The sequence below is a fragment of the Mycteria americana genome, chromosome 9, assembly GCF_035582795.1.
Source record: "Mycteria americana isolate JAX WOST 10 ecotype Jacksonville Zoo and Gardens chromosome 9, USCA_MyAme_1.0, whole genome shotgun sequence".
In the NCBI taxonomy this organism is placed as follows: domain Eukaryota; kingdom Metazoa; phylum Chordata; class Aves; order Ciconiiformes; family Ciconiidae; genus Mycteria; species Mycteria americana.
The window spans coordinates 35,398,581-35,418,282 of record NC_134373.1 but is presented as its reverse complement, the minus strand read 5'-3'; the positions used below and the strand labels follow the sequence as shown (position 1 = coordinate 35,418,282).

Here is a 19,702-nt window from a genome sequence, read left to right as displayed (position 1 = left end):
CTGAAGTTCCTGTTAGTATTAATTTATATTTTTACAGGAATTCAATTACGTAGGACTCCTGTTTTCAGGGAACGTACTGGTAGATTATTTTACTCGCATAAGTATACGTTATTTTCATGTTCTGTGGATTCTGAGGAAATGAAGCAACAAACTGCAATGATGAAGAAAGAAATGGCTATACTGGCAATATGATCAGAAATATTATGCTTGCTGCATACTGAGCAGCACGTTTTCGGCAGCCTTTGCAGGAGAGGTAAGAAAGAGGGATTTAAAGGATGACAATTACATATGTGTTCAAATATAAATTAATGTCACTGTCGTCGTAGACTTCGATGCTGCTTTCTCAGGTCGCACACTTCTTTTGAACTCCACAGACTTTGGGCCTCATTTCACATAAATCGGTTCACCACAATTTGGATATTAGGTCTGATGTTGCAGGTCTGCCTCAGTGGTGGTATTGCTTCATTCTATGGTTTGTATCATACTCTTAATATTCTGTTCATTAATGGAACAGCTGCTTATTCTGTAGGGTTTCTCTGGAAGAGTGCACTGGCTACCTTTCTCCACCAGGGTGTACAAACAGCCTGTGCAACTCCAGATGATGGGATAAACATGATCTGGATTCTGCATAAATTTCGATAGTAACAAGCCAGCCCAAATTAATCATTATTCTCTAAAACAAGCCAGCAGATGGAAAGATGTTGATTTCTGAAGCAGAAATTGCTCAAACAAAATCTAGAAAACCTTGCTTTTCAGAGTAAATTAAAAGCATATATTTCAGTCTCTGGAAACTGTTGTAGATGTTACCATGCATTTCAAATCTCTTGAAAACTACCATCTATTATGGTGAGATTAAAGGACCGGGAGCATCATTCAAGTAAATTGCATACAAATCTATTTTGAGTGGATCCGTCAAATGTGTTGAGTAGGATACTTAAAAGGTAGATATCTATCTATACGTATAGGAGTACCAATCTTTATTCCTCTACTGGAGTTAACCTGGATATTTTAATGCTAAATAGGATAAGAACCATAGCTAGAATGTGTAAAAGCAAAGCCCTCACAAGTGATTGCTGATTTGATGACTTGAATTTTTTTTCCCCCAGCTTAAGTTACCTTTAAAGGCTTATTTTCCAAAGCATCCTTATTTTACAGTATGATTTGAACCACTATCTGCTGTAGGATCTACTAGTGAAATGGTGACCGACTGCATGCTGTGTTCCTCCATTCTTCGTTCAGGGAGGCTGTGCCTTCTAGTTGTCTTCCCCGTGTTCTTGCATGCACTAGCTTTACTGGGGAGCTTGTAGACAGCCTGCTGTTGCTGGGAAAACTGATTTGCTGCTCCCGTTTAGTGCCCAGATCCTGGTACATGCTGTGTCTGAAGTGTGACTGCCTTGGGCAGAGAAACTGAGATGTGTGCTACGAGATATTCAGGAGAAGGGGGGCGGGGGGTGTGGAATATGGGGCCTCAGCTGATGGGAAGTGGTGTGCTGGAGTAGGAGGAAAGGGAATGCAAGTGCAACTTAGTGTTGGTCCGTTCAGCCTTTTCAGGCCACTCACCTGCCTGAGTTGAGAAGATCTTTTTGTGCAAAAAGACCTGCATTTTCTGTGCCCTGTGCCCAGACCTACTGTGGTTTTTTTTCCTCCCGATTTAGCATTTTATACATCTAGACTGAGAACTTTAATGAATTAAGGATATCTGTCTTTTCTGTTGCATGGCCTAATTTAGCACATTCAAATTCAACACCAGTGTGTGTGGCCCAAACACTTGAAAGCTATTTAGAAGCAAGAATACTGAAAGATAAAACATCTGCTTTTCTGTCAGAAAATTTGTAATTAGTCACACGGAGACACTTGAACATTAAAGCCAGTCTTTAGGATTTGAGGAGGAACAAGAGTTCAGAGTGCAATGTGACGGTTCTGGTTGCACACTTTTTGGAATTCATTATCAGCTCATTTTAAGCTGATAACTGATATTTCAGCTGAAAAACGAAGTCAAGGGGTTGCAAAAGGCATAAATAAAATTGTGGGAAATGCCCCTTTGCACTGTTTTATTTCCCAGCTGAAAGGAATAGCTTGCGCTTACTTGGAGCAGCGTTGTATACAGCTTGGGTGAGCAGGAATGAGTTAAATAATGTGATGGAGAAGTCGGGAAAGAAGTGAAATAGTCATTCTCAAACTTTAAAGTTTTTCTCATCTTGGGAGACATTTTGGGACGGTGCTTGGAGAGCACAAAAGATGAAGTATATTTTATTTGAATCCAGGTATTACATTTTCAGAGCAGATGTACTTTCATTACCTATACAGCTGGGACTATTAGGAAACAGCATAGTGGCTAGGCTGTGCTGACCACTCTGGTAGTAATTTGAAATGGAAGGAGTGCAGGTGAAAGTGAACTGTTGGGCTCCATTCCAGCCTCTGGCTGAGCAGCTGAGATGGTGCAGGTTTTTATGTATTATTGAAACAAATTCATGGTATCTTATATTTTAATAGTTTTCTCAAGTTCGTCATGACAAAGATTTTTCCTCAACCAAGGAAAAATGTTGGGGGGGGGGGTGGTTGTAGCCCAGGGTCAGGGTGGGCAGCACTCCTCCAGCAGCGATGAGTGAGTACCTGGTGGGTGAAATAAAACCTGTTAAACGCAGCATGTCACTCTCGGCGCACCCTTCCTCATTGCTCAGCCCTACCAAGACAGCGGTTCCTCTTCTGGGGCAGTGCATTTGGTTGCTGTTGTAGAAACGTGCTCTCGGAGGTACCAAGGACAGTTTAACAAACAGCAACACATAATTACTTCATGTTATATTGGATGATCGTGGGTTCAGTTTTCCACCTGAAGGCTGGCCCACTGTGTCGTGAGTCCTTTCTGGCTCTCCCCATCATCGCCGTGCTGGGGAGAGGTAGCAGCAGAGGGCTGGCGCTGCCCTATCTCCCTAGGAAAGGGCATGGCTGTTTGCTGAGCCTCTACCAAAGGCAGGAGTAATAGCTGTTAAGCTGGAAAGCATTAAGTGTATTGTAGAGAATGGAGGAAATAACTCATAAGGGGAGAGACGCACAGCACAGGTTTGTTCAGCTAACTTGAACACTACCTTTTTTCCAAGGAAAAAGAAAAGATGTAATAAAAAAATTGTTTGTTTAATTATAGATGTTCAGAGCATTAATATTCTTAGTTTAACTTTTCATCTAAAAGCTCAAATATGATATCATAAAAGTAGAAAACATGTCAAAAAACAAATCTTGAATTCTTTAAGCTAAAATATATAGCTGAATAGTCTGATTTCTGACATGGGTCACAGCAAATTGTTTTACACAGATATATGGAAGATACACGGGTTTTGGAGAAACAGGTAATTTGCTTGTGTGTGCATGCATGTTAGCAACAGTAAGGGGAAATAAAAGACCTGTGATACCATGATGATTTTCTCGCCCATTCTAATCCATCTTTATGACTTCAGGTGGTTCTGTGCTCTTGCAGTGCATTATAAGAAATGAAACATGAAAGGCAGTCTTGGCTAAATTTGAGGTAAGATCAAAGCCTCAATTTTTTTGGTAATACTTTATTTTTCTAAAATGTAATTTAGATGAAAATAGACTGAAGCTTCCCTTCAATGATATATAAATCCCCCAAAATATAAGATATATTCATAATAAAATATTGAAATGAAATCTACTCTGCACTTCTTTCTCAAGATAATGTTTCCAAATGCTAGTTAACAAATAGTTTCTTAAATTACAACTGAAGATTAAGGCAGCTGCCTGTAGCGCACTCTGCTTGTGAATGCATGAGTGCATGTATGACAGTGTTTTCAAGAAGATGCTAGTAGATTTGCCACATTCTTCATTTTTAAGATATGTTCATATGCCATGTTTAATATGTCAGAGTAATGTATTTTTGATTGATACTCTCCATCTATGACTATCACAGTCGATGCTGGGAAGAAAGTTGCTTAGAAGCAATGCACTTGAAGTGGAGTAGCTGTGCTTTTCCTGGCAATGTGATAGAAGACGGTTGTGGCCTGTTGCTGCAAATCTGGAGGAGTGAGGTTGAGATGCCCAGATTCAAGTCAAAAGTCCTTTGAGTTAGCTGAAAATGAGTACCTGGGAATTCGGATGCCACGACATCTGAGCAATTGACACCACCCTTGTATGTGCTAGTACCTACAGAAACTGGTGGTCCTGGCTATGCTGTTGTAACATTCTGTTTGTGTTTTACCATTATATGTTCCACTATTGCAGGAAATAACATTAGTTTTTGCTTATATGCATGTGAGTTATCTGCATGAGACAGGCAGAGGACTCATTCTCGGTGGCTGATGTGTATCCACAGTATCACTTGCAAGAAGCTTTCCAATATCATACAGTAATAGGAATTAGAAATGGGAAATACCTTATTGGGAAATCCAGTCCATTTCTCTGAAAGCTCTTTTGTACCTTAGTCTGTCTTGAATTAAGGTCAATATGAGTGATAAGGCAGGTATGTTTGGGTGGTGAGGGGATGGCTTCACTTAGTTTCTGGTCATTGTTGTCTCTACTGTTCTTGAGTAACGAGCAGAATTTCTTCTTTCTGTTGTGGTCTGGTCAACTCCAACTTACTGCAGGTGTTGTCCCTTCTGCTCCTTCCTCAAGATGCTTTACCTATTGCACTCTATACTGTCAGCATAGCATGGCACCATGGCAGGACAGAGGAGAAATTCCAGTTCTTAAAATTAGCCTGTGCTAAAGATTAGGCTTGAGATGCAGCATTTTACAGAATGCTTTCTGTATAGTGAAGTAGAAATAATTATAAATAATGTGAAATTTTTCCATATAGCATTATATGTGTACTTTTACTCTATACTGTATAAGCAGCTCTACCTTCTTAGAAGTAGAAAATAGATTAGAAAGATAAGAATATTTCTTGGAGAATTAGTTACCTACTTGACCTCAGAAGAAGAAGAAAATTTTTTTATGCCATAAATTTCTTCTCATAAAGTGTCTTCCATTATTTCTACTTTTGTAATGTCTTTCACAGGGATAGAGAAATGCTGTCAGTTACTCATTAAGTAGGGTCAGTTTGGATTAAATTGTAGGTATTTCTTGAATTAAAATAAAAAAATAATAGGGTGGGTCTCAGCTTCCATATGCATCACTGATACAAGCGTGCAGCTGTAATGTGTAACTGGAAGCAAACTAATCCTTTCGCAATGCTGTTCTAACCAAAACTAGTTTTTAAATTGTGGCTTGTAGGCACAAAATATATTTAAAAATATACAAAGACACATTCAAACATCTAATAAGTGTAAAAATAAGTGTTTGTAAAGTATTTTTAAGTGTTAAAATAGTGCTTCTGAAAGTAAACAAATACAGTGAACAGCGGAAGTATGAATCTCTTGCAGAGTAAAGATTGTTTTGAAATAGTATCTTCTAAAACACATAGCACTTGCTTTTTCCTGAAATTATTATGTTGGTAAGTAATAACTTCATAGCTGTTCTACCAAAAAATTTCTGTCTTACGACTTGGACTATAAACCTGCAGACATATATGGGATGCACTTAGCTTTTAAGCCTATTCACGTGAATCCATTGACCCACTAAATGGGGAAAATTATGCAAATTAGACCTTTTTAAGAAAAATCACTTCTTCCCTCATGTACATCTATATACGGAGTAATTGTTACGATAGAAAACATCATGGTGGAAGCTGTTGTCTTCCTTTAGTGCTATGGCATAGTGTTGTGAACAGCTTGGTGTTGAGATGGCTCTGTGCTAACAATGGAAATAAAAGGAAGTAGGGGCTGCAGAGGAGCGTTTCTGACTGATTGCAGATGCTGTTCCTCCTTCTGCCTTCGTTCTGCACCACTGTCTTGTCCAGTCATGCTTTGCTTCATACAGAGCTTAAACTCTTGGGGAAAAAGACCATCTGCCTCTTCTGTATTTGGAAAGTACTTAACACAACAGGGTCCCTGGGTAAATAATGGATGCCTTCTCCCTTCTCAAGCTTTCTTGTCATCCTTGTTTGCATGCTATGGTTCAGCTGGCTGTGTGGGAGATGTCCGTTAGTCAAGTGGATGAGAAGAAACTGAGCACTAGTTTTTTGAGGTAGGTTCCAGATTGCAGCACTGCAAAGAGGCTGACTCTGGGACTTCAAGAAAGCACAGCCAACATCAGACATGCTGGTTGAACTTGCTTATGCACTCATTTAGCCATGGCTACCAGTATGAGACCAGAATTTAAGTCTGGGCTCGTACTCTTTGGGAAGTATTTGTAGGTGCTTATGCAGTGATTTTTTTTTTCTTTTATTCTTCTTGAAATTTATAGGAATTTCCTAGCTAAATTTATGCACTTTATTTTAAATGTTAACTGCTACTTGTTCAACACATAAGCTGGAAATGAAATACTGGAGAATTTTAAGAATCCACATCTTCAATATTGCAGGCCACCCTGGTGGGTTCGATCATGAGAAGGGTCTTTGAAGTAGTAGGATGGGTTTAACAAAAGTCCTGGTATTTGCTGAGATCTGAAAGTATGTGTCATTTGGGCCACAGGATTTTATACCAGCAAGCACAACAAGGATGCTGCACAGTAAAGATACTACACACTCAGAATTAATTCAGTCAGAAGAGGAAGGATTTTTCTTTTCTCATCAGTACTTTTAGTAACTATAATAGAGAGGAAATGAAATATGGTCTGAACCAAAATTCTGTCTGGTGATCTGGATTCAGTCCTCTACCCTAAGTGACACTGAAGTCAAATTTTGTCTTGTCTGTCTCTACTACTCTAGAAGACCACAGATGTGACTAATATATGTGAATAGTGAAGTGAAAAGTGTGAATTAGGGGGTCTTAAAGATTTAGATTTAATATGGTATCTTGAAAGACCATATTAAGTTTCTTTGAAACTCTTCAGTGAGTGCTGTAAGCATTGTTCATTAGACTAATATGTACCTAATATGTACTTTTTAGCGTCATGAGAATTTCTTGATTATATACTTATATTGTAGTCATATTAGGAGCAAGTGAGAATTTTGACATATTTGTACTCTTGAAGTTATTTCAAAGATGTGGAAAATTCAGCACTTGTGGAGTTTGCCTAGAAATTCTTGTAAATGAGAATTATACCTCCACTTCTGGAAAGTGCTATTAACTACATATTTGTAATACAGGTTTTCAAATCACCTGTACACCTTATTTTAAATGGCCTTTTTCTTCATCAGGAATCTTATCTGTTAGTGGAATGAGCTGTCTCAAAGGCCATGTTCATTGCCCTACTTTTCCCTTATGCCCACTCTTCTTCCCTACACAAATAATCTTGTATCCAAATTACCACCTAGCCACAAGGATGAGGTAGTGGACCATAAACAGGCTTTGTAGCATGTTTCCCTTTATTGATAAGATAATGCTAAAATATTTAGCATTACAGGATACCAGAGTGATCAGGTTTCCATTTCTGTTTCTCGAGCACTGGTTGCCACGCAACTAATGTGTCGTCTTTTTGTGTGTGTGTGTGGTAGTGATTTTTTTTTTTCTGACAGCCTAAAGACATCTCTGTCTGAGCTGTTGTGGACAGCTTTTAAGAGATTTGTACTATTCTGTACATAGGTTGCTTGACCCCTTTACAATGGCCAATTGGTCTCCTATTAGGAGATTCTTGTTTTTTCTTAATTAAGATAGTTTCCTGATTGTGGAGGGTTGACCCTGGCTGCACACCAGGTGCCCACCAAAGCTGCTCTGTCACTCCCTTCCCCAGCTGGACAGGGGAGAGAGAATATAATGAAAGGCTCCTGGGTTGAGATAAGGACAGGGAGAGATCACTCAGCAATTACTGTCACAGGCAAAACAGACTCGACTGGGGGAAATTAATTTAATATATTGCCAATCAAATCAGAGTGGGGCAATGAGAAATAAACCCAAATCTTAAAACACCTTCCCCCCACCCCTCCCTTCTTCCCGGGCTCAACTTCACTCCCGATTTCTCCACCTCCTCCCCCCAGGGACGCAGGGGGACGGGGAATGGGGGTTGCAGTCAGTTCATCACACGTTGTCTCTGCCGCTCCTTCCTCCTCAGGGGAGGACTCCTCATGCTCTCCCCTGCTCCAGCATGGGGTCCCTCCCACGGGAGACAGTCCTCCATGAACTTCTCCAGTGTGAGTCCTTCCCATGGGCTACAGTTCTTCACGAACTGCTCCAGCGTGGGTCCCTTCCACGGGGTGCAGTCCTTCAGGAACAGACTGCTCCAGTGTGGGTCCCCCATGGGGTCACAAGTCCTGCCAGCAAACCTGCTCCAGCATGGGCTCCTCTCTCCACAGGGCCACAGGTCCTGCCAGGAGCCTGCTCCAGCACAGGCTTCCCACGGGGGGGTCACAGCCTCCTTCAGGCATCCACCTGCGCCGGCGCGGGGTCCTCCATGGGCTGCAGTGGATATCTGCTCCACCGTGGACCCCCATGGGCTGCAGGGGACAGCCTGCCTCACCATGGTCTGCACCACAGCTGCAGGGGAATCTCTGCTCTGGCCCCTGGAGCACCTCCTCCCCCTCCTTCTTCACTGACCTTGGTGTCTGCAGAGTTCTTCCTCTCACACATTCTCACTCCTCTCTTCTGACTGCTGCTGCTGTTGTGCAGCAAGTTTTCCGCCTTTTTGAATACGTTATCCCAGAGGTGCTACTACCAGGGCTGATGGGCTCGGCCTTGGCCAGTGGCGAGTCTGTCTTGGAGCTGGCTGGCATTGGCTCTGTCGGACACAGGGGAAGCTTCTAGCAGCTGCTAGCAGAAGCTCTCACAGAAGCCACCCTGTAGCCCCTCCTACCAAACCCAATACACTGATAATGCTTTCCAGATATGGCTTCCTAGTGTTTTTCCTTAATTGCCCTCAAGATAGAGTTTTCTGATCATGCTTCTCAGGTGTGGTTTCCTAATTGCTTTTCCTTAGTCACACAGTATGCATGCAACAGTAAGGTTGCTTGAATAGGCCATGTATACATTTTTGGTTTCATTTCTTTAGACCTCATTTTACACTGCCATGATTCATTAAAATAACAAATATATAAAAATAGTTTGTAAATAATGTATTAATATCTGGATAATTACGGCATTGTTTCTAATGTTAGCAATTTTTTACTGAAGTTCATTAGTTCTCTTCAGGTTAGAACAATACTTGAACCTGTATTTTTACTGTAACATAAGCAAAGGTGTTGAGAGCCTATAAAATAAGGTAATGACATCCATTACCAGGGGAATGTCTTTATATCCTGTCTCCTGTCAGAAGGTCATAGTTGCAGGTGTTAGCTCTGGTTAACATGGCCGGGATCTGTGGATGACATTACTAGCTTTGGGCAAATTTTTACAGGGTGCCCAACAAAACAAAAACCAGTAGGGATGAGAGGAAAGTGGTGTATGAGAGCTCTCAGAATGAGATTTCTGTCCATATATAAACAGCGAATAAGTAAGTAGATAATATAATAAATGATTATTCAGGAGTTGTTTCTGGTTTTGTCAGACTACTAAAATTTATCCTTTGCAAATGTGTAATTCATCACGTCTCCAAAAAGTACATTATCTTTTGCTGTTTCCCTTGTGAGATATGTAATTTGAAGCCCTGGGGGCAAGATCAGGAGAATATCACTTTATTACTACTTATTCTAATGGCAAGAGAAAAAGACAGACTGCTTCAGCTTCATTTTTCTTCCCAACAGGTCAAGCGAGAAATATTTTGCTTATTTATTTTTGTTAGATTTAAGTTTTGCATGAGGAGTTATTTCATTGGTAAGCACTAATAACAAATAAGCATTACAGCCGTGATAAATACACTTAGAACTAAAGATCACAGCAAGGAAACTACTTTCTTGGACAATAGTGGATGGGAACATGGGTGCAGAGGCAGCATGTGGGTTTTCTCATGCTGTGGCATGAGATAAAATACTTCCAGAGTTCACAAACTGGCTAAGCTGTCACAGATCTACAAAGCATCTGAGAGGAACTTACAGATTGTGAATGTAGTGCAAGACTGGGAAGAAATTAGAATCCCTGAAAAAATAGTGTTTTAAACCCCCCCCCCCCCCCCCCATTTGACTAGCCCATATCCATGGGCACAGCACAGCCTGGATTAATCTCCCCAAATTTCATAGAAGCTATGTGGGGTGACTACATTAGGAGGCTTGGTTTTCTTTTATGTTTGATACCCAGAGATCCACAGCTGAATTTTTCTCTAAAAGTGCATTGCTCCCTCCATGGGAAGAAACCATAAGCAATTTGCTTCCTAAGTCAGTTGCTTTAGAGATGAGCCAGGTGACAGGTGGGAGAAGTCTGGGCCTTGCTGTCCCATAGCGGTAAAAGGCCATCAGCAAAATGCCCTTCAATACCAGACTTTCTCCCCATGATGCTGTCAGGAAATGAGCTACAGCTTGTTGATGCTCTGCATCCTCTGGTTCCCAAATGGGCACCTGCACTACTGACAGTGGTTCTCTCCTGTTTCCTTGCACTGGTTGAAATGGCTCATGTCTACCTTCCCCATCCCCAGTGTGTTGCCTGTCCCAGGTAGTCTTGGGAGCAGCTGTAGCTCCAGTGTACAGACGGGATATACTTTCTTCCCAAAGAAATCTCTCTCAAAGTATTTGCTGCATAATTGTGTCTGTGTTATGTTATTTTGTGCTGAGAATTACCACAGACTATCTTGCTCTAATTATAGTAGAATTTATTGAAAAACACCTTTTGGCTTCAGCGTTGCCTCTGTCAGCGCCAACTAGATGGTCTTGTGGATTTATTTATGCATGATAAGCCCTTTGTCCTGGTGTTATTTAACTTGTGCTCTGACTTGAAAGAACAGCTGTTGAAGTATAGGTGTACTTTTATATCAGTATCTCAAAGGAATATGTTCTTTAATTCAGCAGTGAAAAGGCTTAATAAACTGCCAGCGATCAGAATCTAATTGAATTTGCTCGATTAGGAAAAAGCATTGAATGGGTCTAAAAAAAATTGGAAATATAACACTGAAAAATTAAGCTTTCAGAAATAAATTTTAAACTAGACACAAAAGAACATTTTTATCATCTTCCTATTATTACTTAAAAAGGGAATCAGATTTAAATGGGTTGCACGAATGATCTGAATGTGAAAAGCCTGGTGCTATGGCCCATGGCTACAAGAAGGAAGCAGCAAGGGACAGTCAGCAAGCGGGTCCCCTGTGCACGTAGCTCATGTTGAACTGCACAAGTTGCAGTTGTGCTAAAGTTATTCTTGATCACTGTAACTCTGCACAAAGTGCCTTTTTTTTTTTACACTCCCACCTTTCATAAATAGTAGGAATATACTGGTAGGATTATACTGGATAGACCCTGTTATGAAGTTCTCCTTTAATATGTACGCACATAAAGTCAGAATATGCAGGGTTTGGTTTTTATTGGTTTAAAATGCTTTTAATAGCATTGCTTAATTTATCAATTACATTCATGTGATACTAATTTAATTGGAGGAAAAAAATCTAATAGAGCACTTCCATATTTCTTGTCAACATAAAATAGGTGACCTAAATAGATGTTGTGCTAAGAGTATTACATGAATAAAATTAGGTCTAATTTTATTAATTAAATTATTGATCTTGATGCATGGTTAGACATGCTATTTATACATGAATTTTAAGTTAGTTAACACATAACTGAGTACGAGTATGAAGAATCGCATTCTTTAGGTAAAATTGGACAGACAATAAGTGAATCACCTATAATAGCTCTAGTAACTTGATAAATTAGTATGGCATACTTAGCAGTGTTTGTAAGCGGGCACGCCACGTCTGAAGTCTACCACTGATAGTACTGTGATTTAGCTGGTATTGTTTCTAAGTCTGTAATAACCTATTTGTACAACAGAAATACTCTCTCATGCTTTTAAAAATTACTATCTTAAAATTTTGATGATTTCCCAAGACTGAAACTTTTGACTGAGGCACAGAATGACATTAACAAATGTAGTAGAAATGAATTCTGCCTCTTGGTACTTTCTGCTATCATCCCAACAAACTCTTTATACGTATACCTAACTTTAAGAATAAGAGTGGTTCCCTTGAAGGTGTCTTTAATGCTTTACCAGATTAATAGATCTATATGCTGCTCTAAATGTGCCGTATTTTCAAATGCTGAATCTTTTTTTAGTGTGGATTGACAATTACTAGTCTCTTGAAAATAACAGAAGGTGCAAATTGATAGCAGTATGGGGTAAGCCTTTGTAATATGAACCTGTGTGAACTTGTGCAATAAGCCACAATATCTGTAGTTGATAACATTTTGCTGTCATTGGTTGAGACTAGATTTGAGCCTCTGTTCTGGAGGGCAGATATTTAAATCATTCAATGCCTAAGTCCTTGTGGATGTTGCATAGTGTGTAGTATGTTAGTTGGCAAGTATTGGGTAAGATGCATGAAGGATTCTTGCTATATTCAGCAGTGAGAAGAGGCTGTGTTCAGTTCTGAGCATCACATTTCCTGAAAGGTACAGGGAAATGGAGAATTCGGATGAGGCCAATGACTAGAAGTCTTGAAACCATGAAAGAACTGTAGTTTGTAAGGGGTGAGGAAGTGAAGCAAGACACATCTCCAGTCCTAAGGCATACAACATGGAAAGAATAAGCTACGTATCCTGTGGATGAGACAGAGGGTAATGGGATTACATTGAAGTGTGGGAGAATTAGATTTGATGCTTTGAAAAACTTCCCATCAACAGTGAGGATAGTGAAGCATGGATAGGTTACATGGGAAAGCTGTAAAGTCTGCCACTATGTACTGTTAGGAATCACACAGGTATGACAGCAGGGGTTGGACTAAGTGGCTTTTTTTTTTTAATTATTTGGAGATAGTGAACTGTGAATATTGCTATATCACTAGGGAATGCCTATGAGCTAGAATATGAGCTCAGCATACAGCAGAGGTAGGGGCCATGGAATTTTACTACCATTTGATGTATCCTTTGGGTTTCCCATTCTGTCTCTGCTGTTCAGTGTAAAGCTGCCCCGGCTGTATTTAGTGAGAAGGTGCTGGGAAGAACAGAGAATAGTGCTGTCAGAATGTGATCCTCCTGAAAATGCTTTTATATTTGCCAAGCAGTTATCAACAGCATAAAGCTATATAATGATTTGCAGAGATCTGAATGCTTTAGCAAAAAAAAACTTGCACGCAACTGAGTGGGGCCTTTTTAAAAGTCAGTGAATTGCCAACCCATTCAAAAGATGCAAATATTTTTTTTCTTTCGGTTCCGTATCACTTCTCACAACCGCATTGATGCCGCTCTTTCAGAGGATGGCTGTAGCTCGTGTCAGGACTCCTGACATGTTTGAACCTTCGGGTTTTTGAATGCTCTTATCTCCTGTGCTCTTGTGCTAGTGGCACCTCTTGTGGTTTTGCCCCAGTTGGCAACTGAGCACCACGCAGCCGCTCGCTCACCTCCCCCCTCCTGGTGGGATGGGGTGAGAATCGGAAAAGCACAAGTAAGAAAACTTGTGGGTTGAGATAAGAACAGTTTAATAATTGAAATAAAATAATAATAATAATAAATTGTAATGAAAAGGAAAACAACAAGAGAGAGGGGAACAAAACCCAGGGGGAAAAAAAATCCAAAAAACCCAAGTGATGCAACCACTCACCACCCACTGACCAATGCCCAGCCCGTCCCTGAGCAGTGATTGCTGCCCCCCCTGGCCAACTCCCCCCAGTTTCTATACTGGGCACAATGCCATATGGTATGGAACAGCCCTTTGGGCAGTGTGGGTCAGCTGTCCTGGCTGTGCCCCCTCCCAGCTTCTGGTGCCCCTGGCAGAGCAGGGGAAGCTGAAAAGTCCTTGACCAGTGTAAGCACTGCCCAGCAACAACCGAAACATCAGAGTGTTATCAACATTATTCTCGTCCTAAATCCAAACCACAGCACTGTATTAGCCAGTAGGAAGAAAGTTAACTCTATCCCAGCCAGAACTAGGACACACCTCTTTAAAACCTGTTTTGTTACTAATAGCTCTAACTCTGGGTGGATGAGAGGATCCCACTGCTAGTGAGTGCTTTTAATAGATACCCATATGCCATAAAAGAGTCTGAATAGGACAGACACAGGCAAATCTGAATTTGCTTCAGTGATAATTCTGTTTAGCCCTTCCTCTGACAGCTGTTTATTAGCATTTAGTTAGATTAGTCCCATGTGAACATGGAGACTTGCTGTGGTTTCACAGAAAAGGAAACACTTCATCTCCTCAAGACTTAATCCGAAGTCTGCCTGAATGCTACAATTTTGAGGATTGCATTGGCATTGAGTTTCCTGGTTACTAGAAAGCTGGTGGTTTAGCATTACTTTTGTCAGGTCTGTGATAAGGTTTGCATATTTATATAAATGTATGCGTTCTTCAAAGACTGTTTAGAAATTTTTAAACTTTTTTAAAGAGAAATTGCATTTATATCTGTAGTTGTGATACATAACAGATGAAAGCAGAATCTGTGTTTTAATCTGACTGGAAACAAGTCCTGGTTCCCATGAAATGCTCATGTTGGGTGGTTCTCAACTGAAACTTATGTCTGTTGCCTGAAATTTTTTGGGGTCAGGAGCGTGGTACTGTTCTGCATTGGCTTGAATCTGCTCTCACTGAAGACACTGGAAGCAGAAACAGCCCAGGGCTGCTACTTGTCAAAATCTGCCAAACTGGGGCTTGTCCATGGTGTGCTTTGGAGTGCAATGCATCGATTTCTGAGCTAGTTACTTAACCCAGCTTTGGAGCTGAAATCGGTCCGGGTGAAGCTGCGACTGAGCTGCTAAATCCTGCTGGGAGATAGGCTAATTACCTTAAGTGTAATACTGAGAAAATATAGTTACATAGCCTTCAGGTCCTGAACTAATAATGACACAGTACTGCATTGAGCTGCATGGTTGTACTGTAATAAGTTTAGACTCCTATTGAGATCTTTGCGCCTTGCCTATTACATCTTGTAAATTCCCCCTTTATTCTTTTCTGTTTGAAGATGACCTAAAGTTTTAATATTTTCTGTTTTCTAATACCTGGGGAGTTTGTCCACCAAAAAGAAAAACAGTGTTAAAATAAAGCACAATTATAGCTCCTTCACTTCTCTCTGGACTAGGAAACACTAAATGCGAAACTAAAAACTAGCTAGTCCTCTTTAACAATAAAATATATCTTTCTGAGAAATATGTTCTGTATTATTTAACAATAATGTTTGGAATGTTTAATTTTAATATGAACTGTAACTGTGATTTGCAATCTCATCTGGTGGTATCTTTCTTTGTTAGTAGTTATTCATTACAGCCAGCTAGTGTGTGATGTATATTGTGACATAAGCTTTAAAATAAAATATACACGCGGGCATTTCAAGTTGCAGTTATTCTGGAGCCTCTGAATTTGGTTATCATTAATTTCACATACTTGTAACAGCACAACCTTATGGCTGCATAAAAAATTTTTGAACGTTGTGAAACTGACCTCCTCAATGGATAATGCATGAATTGCACTTTGAATCGGGGATAACTGGTAAAACTCAGCTATGGTAAATCTGGAGATGAGCAAGTTGCTCTAGGTCACTTGTAAAGGCGTGAGAGAATCAAACCATTTAGAGGTGGCAAACAATGTATTGAAAGGGAGGAATTAAGCTATTGAGATTGTCTTAGTCTGTTTCTTGGCAGGTTATCATTTCCCTGGTGGTACAGTAGGTTAGGGCTGCTGCAGTAGAAACAGAAATGTTAATTGGAGCCTTGGAGTTGATTTGCGAGAGCAGTGAAGAGGGTGGGTGTGCTAGTTTGTCTTCACTCAACTACAAATATAACTCTCAAGTTTATGATCATGTAACCTCAATGCATGCCACTTCTATAGCTTGTCTACCCAAGGTGAACATATTGACTGAAACCCTTTTAAACTTTTGTTCTCTTGCCAAATACCTGTATTGCTAAGAGGGGGGAAAAGGAAAGAAGTTTGCACATTCAATATCTCTTTAAGTGTTGCTGGATCTTTTATTTTTCTCCCATGTGCTTTCCCCTCCAGAGTCTTGCTCTTCTCTCTTGCTCTGCAGTTGGGAATCCCATGGAGGCTGTTACATTATTGCAGAGAAAAGGTTTTTTAAGGTGCTTTCACCTTCTGGTTATTTTCTCCTTGTTTGTCTTTTCCCTTCAAATCCCCATTTTTTCCTACTATCTGTAGCCTAAACAGTTGTTTGCTGCTTCTGTAGCCTGAAGCTCTGTTTACTTCCTTGCAAGGGAAGACAGAATTGTCTTTTTCTTCCTAACACGCTGTCAATCTTTACCTTCTTCCAAGGTCTTTCACTTCATCTTTTTTCCTTACAGATCTTGCTTTTTCTTTCAGCTGCCCAAAGTTCCTTTCTTTATTACAAGGCTCCTAGGTTCCTTTAATCCCTGCTCTTCTCTTTCTGCCCTAAAACCTCAGGGAACCTGTCTCTACTTCCTACTGCTGCTCTGCTTTGCCTCTGTGTCCTTTGTGCAGCGCTGCTGCAAGGATCCTGAGCTGTCCACTGACATCCCCTCCTTCTGGTGCCAGTGGGCATCTTAGAAACTCTCTGCAACCACTTTTTCTGGGAATTGGGTGAGTATATATATAATTTGACATACTCAGGGCTGTAGCTAAGCTAGGCACAGCCTGACATAAAAGTAAAGGAGACACATTAAAACATTCAAGTCTTGGCGCACACTTAAAAGTTTTGGATACATAAGGGTCACAATCTGAGGCTTTTTTCATTCCATGTTGTCATGAATATGTATGTGATGGTAACAATACACTGATTTTTATTTAAAAAAAAAATTAATATTTCAATTACTACAAAAAAGCAAGGTCTGCCACCCAATCCATGGTAAATGTTGTAGAACGTTTTTATAAGGTTTCCTGGCTAAAGCAAAAGTCTATTTTAAAGTTATTAAAGTTCTATAATGAGCTACCTTTCTAAGGTCACTGATAAAAGTATAATATTCTGTGGCTCAATATAATAATTCAGTGAAATTAACCAAGTAAGTGGTCAATGAAGCAAATGATTAAAAAGCAGAGGATTGAAAAGTGAAGATTAAGAAGGGATAAAATTGCATTTTCTATTACTGTACATTTGGTAGGTCATAATTAAAGCCCACTGCATAAAGAGTAAAAACATCCTCTAAAATGTGCAAAAGTATGTAGGGGTGCTTAGATTTTTGCCCCCCCCTGTATCAAACTACTACATATGTGTTGCTAACTTTATGCAGCGTATGTAATAGGAGTTAACAACCTTACATTCATCTCTGCTTCCATTGCTACAAAATAGATGTTCAGCTGTGTGTGTTGGTGACTGCAGTCTTTTATATTTCTGATAAGCACTTTTATTTTAAATTAAGTATACAAATTGTCAAAACTGAAAGTACATTAGCTAGAACACCTGCTCATTTTTCATGCTCATATGTAAAGAGGATTACAAGGTTTAAAACATTTGCAAGAGAATCTGCAAACCAAGAAAAAAGTGAATAAATTATTGAAATTATCTTAAGCAGCTGTTCCAGCTTTCCTGCCTTTCTACTGTTTTTTGCTAAATTTCCTTAGGTGGGTTATATAGGCACTGTGGGGTATAAGAATGACCAATATGCTTGAGGACAGAACATTTTTTTTTCTGTTGCTCTTACAAATATTTAGGAAGATTATTTTATTGGCCTGCACTCTCTTCCTTTTTATTCAGTACTGAGGGATGATCATTGTAAAAGTACGTAGTGGTTTGGGAGAGTTGCATCACTTTATGTTGTGCAGTGAGACAGGGTTACTTTAAAATCAGGAGGCTGCAGAATACAGTGACTGAAGCCATCTCAAATTTCTACGTTGCTTATGTCAAGGATTATTTCGGGAACATGTCTTGGCTACCTTGTGGCCTTTTCTGCCCTGACCGTGGGAGTCTGGATGTGCTCAGGGGCATATACCTGGAAACTTGAAAGGTCCCACAGTTCAGGCGGACATTGTAGCGTACATTTCAATAACAATCATCTTAAGTCTGGATTCTTCTGAACATCCTAAAAGGTCCTTTAACATTGGCACCTTCTCATGCAGAGTGCACTGTGTGCAGCATGGTTTAACACCAGCTACATTGCCTTTTCCTGATCTTATCACAGCTGCATGTATTCCCAGTCCTCTTGAGCTTTGAGTGTGAAAATAGCATCAGTCTGTTTCTTCTGAAGTCTTCAGAGAAAATCTGCCAATAAGCTTGGCACTAATTTGCAGCTTTGGTGATTGCAGCAGAAATGCTTGGATGTTAGAGGTAATCTATTGTGGTCAATTTTTATTTGATAGGCATTTTAAGGCCGTGTTCAGGCCTGATGTTTTGCACAGAGGCAAGCTATTTGAAGAAGGAATGGGGACACATGCAAAGTAAAAAAAAAAAAAAAAAAAAAAAGACAAAAAAAACCCACCACAAAAAAACCCACAACACCCCCCAACCAAACAACAACACCCCCCTCCACCCCCCCCACCCCCCCCCCCCAAAAAAAAACAACCCACAAAACCTCCAAAAACACTCCAAGCAACCTCCAAACTCTTTGCAACATTAGTTTGATACCAAGCAATGGTGGGTGTGCTTGTGTGAATGGAGCAGCTACTAAAGGGAAGGAAAGAGACTCAGGGTTAGAGATCCTGCCAGAGGGGATGTTGGTGGAGATAGGTTTGGAAGTCAGCAGGAGCTGTAACTTGACAGGCTGGGCTCTTTCTTTTAAGAGCTAGCTGCTCTTAAATCTTATTGTCACTCAGAAAATTCCTTTCGACTTCACAGTGCTGGTGGTGAAAAGCAGTAGCTTAGAGACTCTCAGATGTACGTTACTGCCATTTGGTGGCTGTGCTACGTGGTTGACCTCGTGCAAAGACACTGGTACAGGCTTGCTTTACATCACCTTTGGATATTGCCTCCTTGCATTGATACCTGTATCTGGATCTTTGCTTTCATCCTATGGCTAGAATATTTTTAACTTTGCGTACTTGGCACAAAGAGTAATTTTTAGCTCTGTGCATAAATTAAATGGCCTGGATTTTATCAGTGTCAGACTTCCTCAGTTCCTACTGGTGTCAGTGGAAATCATTTGAGCTTACCACCGCTGAATTTCAAGCCATTAACTTTAAATATGTAAACAATTGTCCTCAGGCAGTTGGGTGTAAATGTAATGGCTTGAGTTTTGTAACACTAGTTCTAGAACCAATTAAAGACTATTACTCAATAATTTTGGCATTATTAATTTCTTTTAACTAATATTTACCAATATTTCAACGCTATAGGTATCACACAGGAGTCTTTGAAAGTCTCAGTGTATTCAGTTTTCATAATTAAGTATGATTTTTGTGGTTACCTTTAATATCCCAACTTGGGGACCTCAATTGAATCTAATTATGTTTCAATTGAAAATAAGATATTCCACAGACTGAAGCTGTAGATCAGGGCTCATTACTAAAGCAGCTCATTATTTTTAATGAGCAACTTCATTATATCTGATTCTGCAGAGAACAAGACATAATTCTGTTGATGCAGAGAAGGTTGTTAAACTTTGGTAGCCAGCAGCGTATGACTAACAGCTTGAATTGGGCAACAAAGATTACTAGGGTTAAAGAAACTACCTCATAGGGTTCTAGCCTGTCCCCACAGGTGAGTTATAACAGTCAGTCTGCAAAATAATTTTCTGTTTCTTTTCTGTTGGTGTGAACTCTGTTACGCTGGACTAGTTGCATATTACCTTTTAAGTGGTCTGTTTTAGAAA

General features: G+C 40.0%; 1 protein-coding gene across 1 annotated transcript in view; it reads left to right on the top strand.

The window, feature by feature from the left end:
* The window catches only part of DPP10 (dipeptidyl peptidase like 10), a 565,102-nt gene that overhangs the window by 64,754 nt on the left and 480,646 nt on the right, over positions 1-19,702 (top strand). The window lies entirely within an intron of this gene.